Here is a 6,953-nt window from a genome sequence, read left to right as displayed (position 1 = left end):
GCGGAAGGTGGGAGTGGGGAGGGGAGGCGCCCCGGTAGGGTTTCCCCTGGGGGTCTTATACCCCGAGGTGGAGTGGGTCGGTTGGGTTCGGCCGAGTGGGGTGGGAAGGTTTTGTTTTTCTCTTTTTTCCTCTTTTTTTAATTTCAGTTTCAGTTTTGTTTTACCCTTTTGTTTATTTCATTTCTTTTATATTTTTTGCATTTTAGTTTTAGAAAATACTAACCATTATTTATCTACTACAACTCAAACATTTTTATTTTTACATTTGAAAATTATATTCGTTTGACTTGATTCTAAATTTGAATTTGAATCATTTTGAACTAACGCGAGATTAACAATAGAAATCATGCTGACGTGGCACCATTAGCATAGGTTTACTTAATATAATTACGAAGGTTACTGTAGCAACAACTGAGGATGTCACAACTAAAGCGGCAGAACTTCTCGTCTAGTGTTATTTCTAGAGATTTCTATATTTATAGTATTTTTGGGTGTTGGAATCATGCCAAGATGGGCCACAAGGTGCCCACTAGACATCAGCCCACACCAAGGGGCTGGCGCGGCCTAGTGTCTAGTGGGCACCAGGGGTACCCCTCTAGTAGTTCTTTGCTCCAGTATCTCTCTTTTCTTCCAAAAAAACCGTCAAAAAGTTTCGTCCAATTCCGAGAACTTTTATTTCTGCACAAAAAACAACACCACGATAGTTCTACTAAAAATAGCGTCAGTACGAATTAGTTCTAAATAAATCATATAAAGTGCAGCAAAACCATATAAAATTATTGTGAACATAGTCATACATGGCATGAATACTTCGTAAATTATCGATATGTTGGAGACGTATCAACATCCCCAAGCTTAATTCCTTCTCGCCCTCGAGTAGGTAAATGATAAAAGAAATAATTTATGAAGTGTGAATGCTAGCATAGTGCATAGGTTTGATCAATGATAATTTCAATCACTTTTCCTAGCATCATAATAGTAACTCTTTCTTATAAAACTCATCATGATAGAGTGGCAATTAAAAACAGAATTTTTGATGTGGAATGCTAGCTATCATATTGATCATACTCTTTTCTTTATAGCATGGACATGTGGACTTGTAGATGATTCAAAGCAATAGTCTATAATTTGACATGAAAACTTTAATACTCAAGCATATCAACAAGCAACCAAGTCTTTCAAAATTTCAACGCTAAAGAACGCTATCCCTAGCTCATCATGCTCCATCACTGATCCATTCATGCAACACACCCAAATATTAACTACATCCAATGCTCAAGTATTATAATGGTGTTCCTTAGTTGGTGAGACTCAAATTCAAAATAAAAATTGCATAAAGTAAATAGATAGGCCCTTAGCAGAGGGAAGTAGGGATTTGTAGAGGTGCGAGAGATCAAAGCTTAAATTGAGAGATAAAATTATTCTGGGTGGCATGCTTTTCCCGTCAACGAAAATGACTATGAGTTTCCAATATCTTCCATGCTAAACAAATCATAGGCAGTTCCCAAACTAAAAATAAAGTTTATCCCACCATTCTTTCACACTCCACGGCTAGCCGCATCCACTGGTACCGTCCATACCAACACTTTCCAAGGAATTTATTATTTGACAATATAAAATAAATTTTCTTTGCATTCCGGGACTGGGCATCCTTATTACCGCCATAATCTTGTGCAATGACAAGTGAATAAACACTCATCTTGAGAATAACCTATTTAACATGGAGGATATCGGCCACCCCTCACCGCTTCATGAGCGGTACACGCACACAAAATATAAGTTTATTTTGAACATTAGAGTTGACACATATAAATTTACTTAGAACGACACTGAAATACCGCATATAATTAGGTATGGTGGACTCATTTGGCACAAACTTGGGTTTAGCATTTGGATGCACAAGAAACATTCCCGCTTAGTATGAATTTTTGTCTAGTAAAAGATCCTAAGAAAACACCACATGTTGGAGGATCCATAACAATATAACTTCTATGCAAATATACACAACCATAACTCATTACGTTGTCTTCCTTGTCCAACTTCAGCTATTTTTCTCAAGTTTGAAAATAATTAATGGGTGTTCACAATCATAAAAGATCTCCAAGATAATATATTTATATGTGAAAGTTCTCTTCCTTATACCAATCATTTATGAATTGCTTGTATGACCAATATTGTGATTGTCAAGCTTCAAAAGATTTCATTTTCTAAACCCAATGTGAATCTACCACTACGCATGACATGAAAATATAAATTCAGCTTCATGGTATTCAATTCATTCAACAATTTACTCATAGGATATAAGTGAAGCACAAGAGCAAACAATCAAACTACTCTCAAAAGAAGTAAGTGAAGATCAATGAGTAGTAAAACAATTAAGTAGTTATGTGAGGACTCTCTCTCACTAAAGATTTTTAGATCTGATATTTTATTTCAAACAGCAAATAAAACAAAAGACACTCCAAGAATAGCACATATCATGTGGACAAATAAAAATTTAGGCTCAACATAGACTAACAGATAGTTTTTGATGAAGGAAGGTGGGATGCATAGCATCCCCAAGCTTAGATGCTCGATACTTCTTGAAATATTTACCCGGAGTGCCTTGCGCATCCCCAATCTTGAGCTTTTGTGTCTCCTTAATTTCTCTCATATCATGGTTTCACCTAAGTCTCAAAAATAGCATCCACACAAAACTTGAAAAGAACTCGTGAGATAGGTTAGTACACATAAAAGTAAATAAACACTTCATGTATTGCCAAAACAAGTTGCATAAGAAATATCAAACATTAGGTACTGTATAATATCATTTCCACAACTTATATCTACCTATATAAGCTATGGAAACTATATGATGAGTAGATAACAAAACTATGACAACAATCTGTTCGAACAGAACAGTCTGTAGCAATTTATATAAAAAGTGTACTTGTGTATCTCCAAAAATTCTGAAAATTTATGACATGATAAATAATTTGTCACAGTATTGTGTAAAAATTTCAGAAACTTTCCACATTCCAGTAAAATATGATAATTCAAATACTACAACAAAAGTTTCTGTTTTTGTACAACACACATTACACATGAAAATCAAGCATTCTAAAGGCCATTCTTGAAACGTTTTATTGAAAAGAAAGATTATAAATAACATATAACATAGGACAACAAAATAAAATGATGCTGCAAGCAAAACACATATCATGTGATGAATAAGAATATAGCTCCAAGTAAGATCTACCGATAATGTTGGAGATGAAATAGGGGATGCCTTCTGGGGCATCCCCAATATTAAGACGTTTGAGTATTCCTTGGATATTACCTTGGGGGTGCCTTGGGCATCCCCAAGATTAGTTTATTTCTACTCCTTATTCTCCTCATATTGGTATCTCACCCAAACCTTGAGAACTTCGATCAAACAAAACTTAACGGAACTTCGTGAGATGGGTTAGTATGATAAATATAGATCATTCACTTAGGTACTGTCAATACAAGATTCATAATTGTTCTCACATAATACCTACTGTATTATATCATTCCCATAATTTATATCACTCAATATAATTTATGGAAACACAAAAACAAGCAAACTATGCACGCAAAACAGAATCTGTCAAAAACAGAACACTCTGTGAAGATCTGCACCAAAATTATAACTCCCTGACTCTAAAAATTCTGAAAAATTAGGAAAACGCAGAAAATTTGCATGTAAGAACTGTATAAAAAGTTCAGAATTTTTGACGCTCCAATAAAATCAGGGAAATTCTGCACTGGACGTAAAAGTTTCTGTTTTTGCATAGAATGAAACAAGCAAGTATCCATACTATCCCAAAGGCCTTACATGTCACTTAATTGAAATAAAAGCTAAAAAACATGATTAATTTATTATATTAATCATGTGAACACTCAAAAACAGAAAGTAAAAGTGTTGGGTTGTCTCCCAACAAGCGATTTTCTTTAATGCATTTTAGCTAGGCATGATGATTTCGATGATGCTCGTATAGGAATAATAGTTGAAACATGCAAGAGAGCATCATGAATCACATGGAAAGCACATTTAAGTCTAACTCACTTCCTATGCATAGGATTTTTTCAAGCAAATAATTTATTGTAGAAATAATAACCTAGCAGAGGAAGGCAAAACAAGCATAACTTCAAATCTTTGAACACATAGAGAGGCAACTTGATATTATTGCAATACCTACAAGCATATGTTCCTCCCTCATAATAATTTTCAGTAGCATCATGAAGGAATTCAAAAATATAAATATCACATACAACATTCTTTTCATGATGCACAAGCCTAGAATTTTATTAGTACCCACACAAGCAAAATTCTTATCATTCAATACAGTGGGAGCAAACTCAACAAAATAACTATCATGAGATACTTGATTGATATAATCCATGTGAAAATTAAAATCATGTTGACAATTTTCATGGTTTATATTACTCTTTATAACATACATGTCATCATCATAATCTCTCACGAAATAGTGGAATCATTACTAAATAAAGTCATGAACTGTCCAATTCCACTTTTATCATTATGAAAATATTAAACACCCTCTAAAATAGTGGGATCATTAGTACCTAGAGTTGACACTCTTCCAAACCCACTTTAATCAATATAATAATCATAAATAGGAGGCATGCATTCATCATAAGAAATTTGCTCATCAAAACTTGGGGGACTAAAAATAGTATCTCCATCAAACATAGCATCCCGAAGCTTGTGGCTTTGCATATCATTAGCATCATGGATATTCAGACAATTCATATAAACATATTACTATCATGCTCATCATTCAAGGAATTCACATTAATCATTTTTCATACATTCTTCCTCTAGCAATTGAGCACAATTTTCCTTTCCATCATTTTCAAGAAAGACATGATAAAGATGGACAATATGAGACCACCTGAATTCCATTTTTGTATTTTTATTTTTATGAACCAAACTAGTGAAAAACAAGAAACTAAAAGATTTAATTGCAAGATCTGAACATTTACCATCAAGCACTCACCTCCCTGGCAACATCGCCAGAAAGGAGGTTGATGTCTACTACACAACTTGTTATTGTAGACTCGTGTTGGGCCTCCAAGCGCAGAGTTTTGTACGACAGTAGCAATTTTCCCTCAAGTGGACGACCTAAGGTTTATCAATTTGTGGGAGGCATAGGATGAAAATGGTCTCTCTCAAACAACCCTGCAATCAAATAATAAAAAGTATCTTGTGTCCCCAACACACCAAGTACAATGGTAAATTGTATAGGTGCACTAGTTTGGCGAAGAGGTGGTGATACAAGTGTAGTAACGATAGTAGATATTGATTTTTGTAATATGAAAATATGAAACAACAAGTTGGCAAGTAACAAAAGTGAGCATAAATGGTATTGCAATGCTTGAAAATGAGGCCTAGGGTCCGTACTTTCGCTAGTGCAATCCCTCAACAATGCTAATATAATTGAATCACATAAAAATCCCTCAATGTGCGATGAAGAATCACCCCAAAGTTTCTATCTAGCGGAGAACATAAGAAGAAATTGTTTGTAGGGTACGAAACCACCTCAAAGTTATTCTTTTCGATCAATTTTCCAAGAGTTAGTACTAAGATAACAAGTTATCCTTTTAGATCGATATATCAAGAGTTCGTACTAAAATAACACCATAACAAGTTCAGATTCATAATACTCAGTCGAACACAAAGAACTTCAAGGAGCACACTAAGATTTCTATTGGAGAGCATAGTATGAAAACATGCAATCAACCCCTATGCCTAGATTACCCCAATATCACCACGAGAATCCGCTAGTTGATGCCACAACATATATCAAGTGAATCACTTGAATACCCCCAATGTCTCTATGGGTATCCGCATGCAAGACATATATTATGTGATCTCAAACCTGAATATTCAATCCAACATAATGAGATCTTAAAGTGAAAGATTCAATTCATCACAACAATAGCATGTGACAAACACCATATGATCCAACTATATTAACAAGGCCCGTGATATATCCAGATCATGACATCTCAACAACACGAGAGAGAGACTGAACAAACACATAGCTACTCATACAAACCCTCAGCCCCGAGGGTGGACTACTCCCTCATTGTCATGGCCTCTGCCGGGATGATGAAGATGCCCACCGGAGATGATTTCCCCTCTCTCGTAGGTTACTTGAACATCTCCAAATTGTTTGTTTGTGGATACACATGCCTGCGGTGGTGGAACTTCTCGTCTAGTGTTATTTTTGGAGGTTTCTATGTTTATAGGATTTTTGGGTGTTGGAATCACGCCAAGATGGGCCACGAGGAGCCCACTAGACATCAACCCATGACAGGGGGCTTGCTTGGCCTGGTGTGTAGTGGGCACCAAGGGGCCCTCGCTGGTGGTTCTTTGCTCCAATATCTCTCTTTCCTTCCAAAAAAATCATCAAAAGTTTCGTCCAATTCTGAGAACTTTTATTTCTACACAAAAAACAACACCAAGGTAGTTGTGCTGAAAGCAACGTCAGTCCAGGTTAGTGATACGTCCATTTTGCATCATGCTTTCATGTTGATATTTATCGCTTTTTAGGCTGTTATTACACTTCACGGTACAATACTTATGCCTTTTATCTCTTATTTTGCAAGGTTTACATGAACAAGGAGAATGCCGACAGCTGGAATTTTGGCCTGAAAAAGGAGCAAGTTTGAGATACCTATTCTGTGCAACTCCAAAATCCGTGAAAATCAACGTGGATTTTTTTGGGATTTATAAAAAATACTGGGCCGAAGAAGTGCGAGAGGGGCGCCAGCAGGAGGCCACAAGCCTGCTAGGTGCGACCTCCCCCCTGGCCGCGCCTAGGGTGCTTGTGAGCTCCCTGCTGGCTCACTGGCCCCCTCTTTTGCTACAAGAAGGGTTTCGGTCTGGAAAAAATCAGGAGGAGGCTTTTCGGAGGATTCGT

Source organism: Hordeum vulgare, chromosome 7H (genome assembly GCF_904849725.1).
Source record: "Hordeum vulgare subsp. vulgare chromosome 7H, MorexV3_pseudomolecules_assembly, whole genome shotgun sequence".
Lineage (NCBI taxonomy): Eukaryota > Viridiplantae > Streptophyta > Magnoliopsida > Poales > Poaceae > Hordeum > Hordeum vulgare.
The sequence above is the reverse complement of the archived record's forward strand: the minus strand, read 5'-3'. Positions refer to the sequence as shown.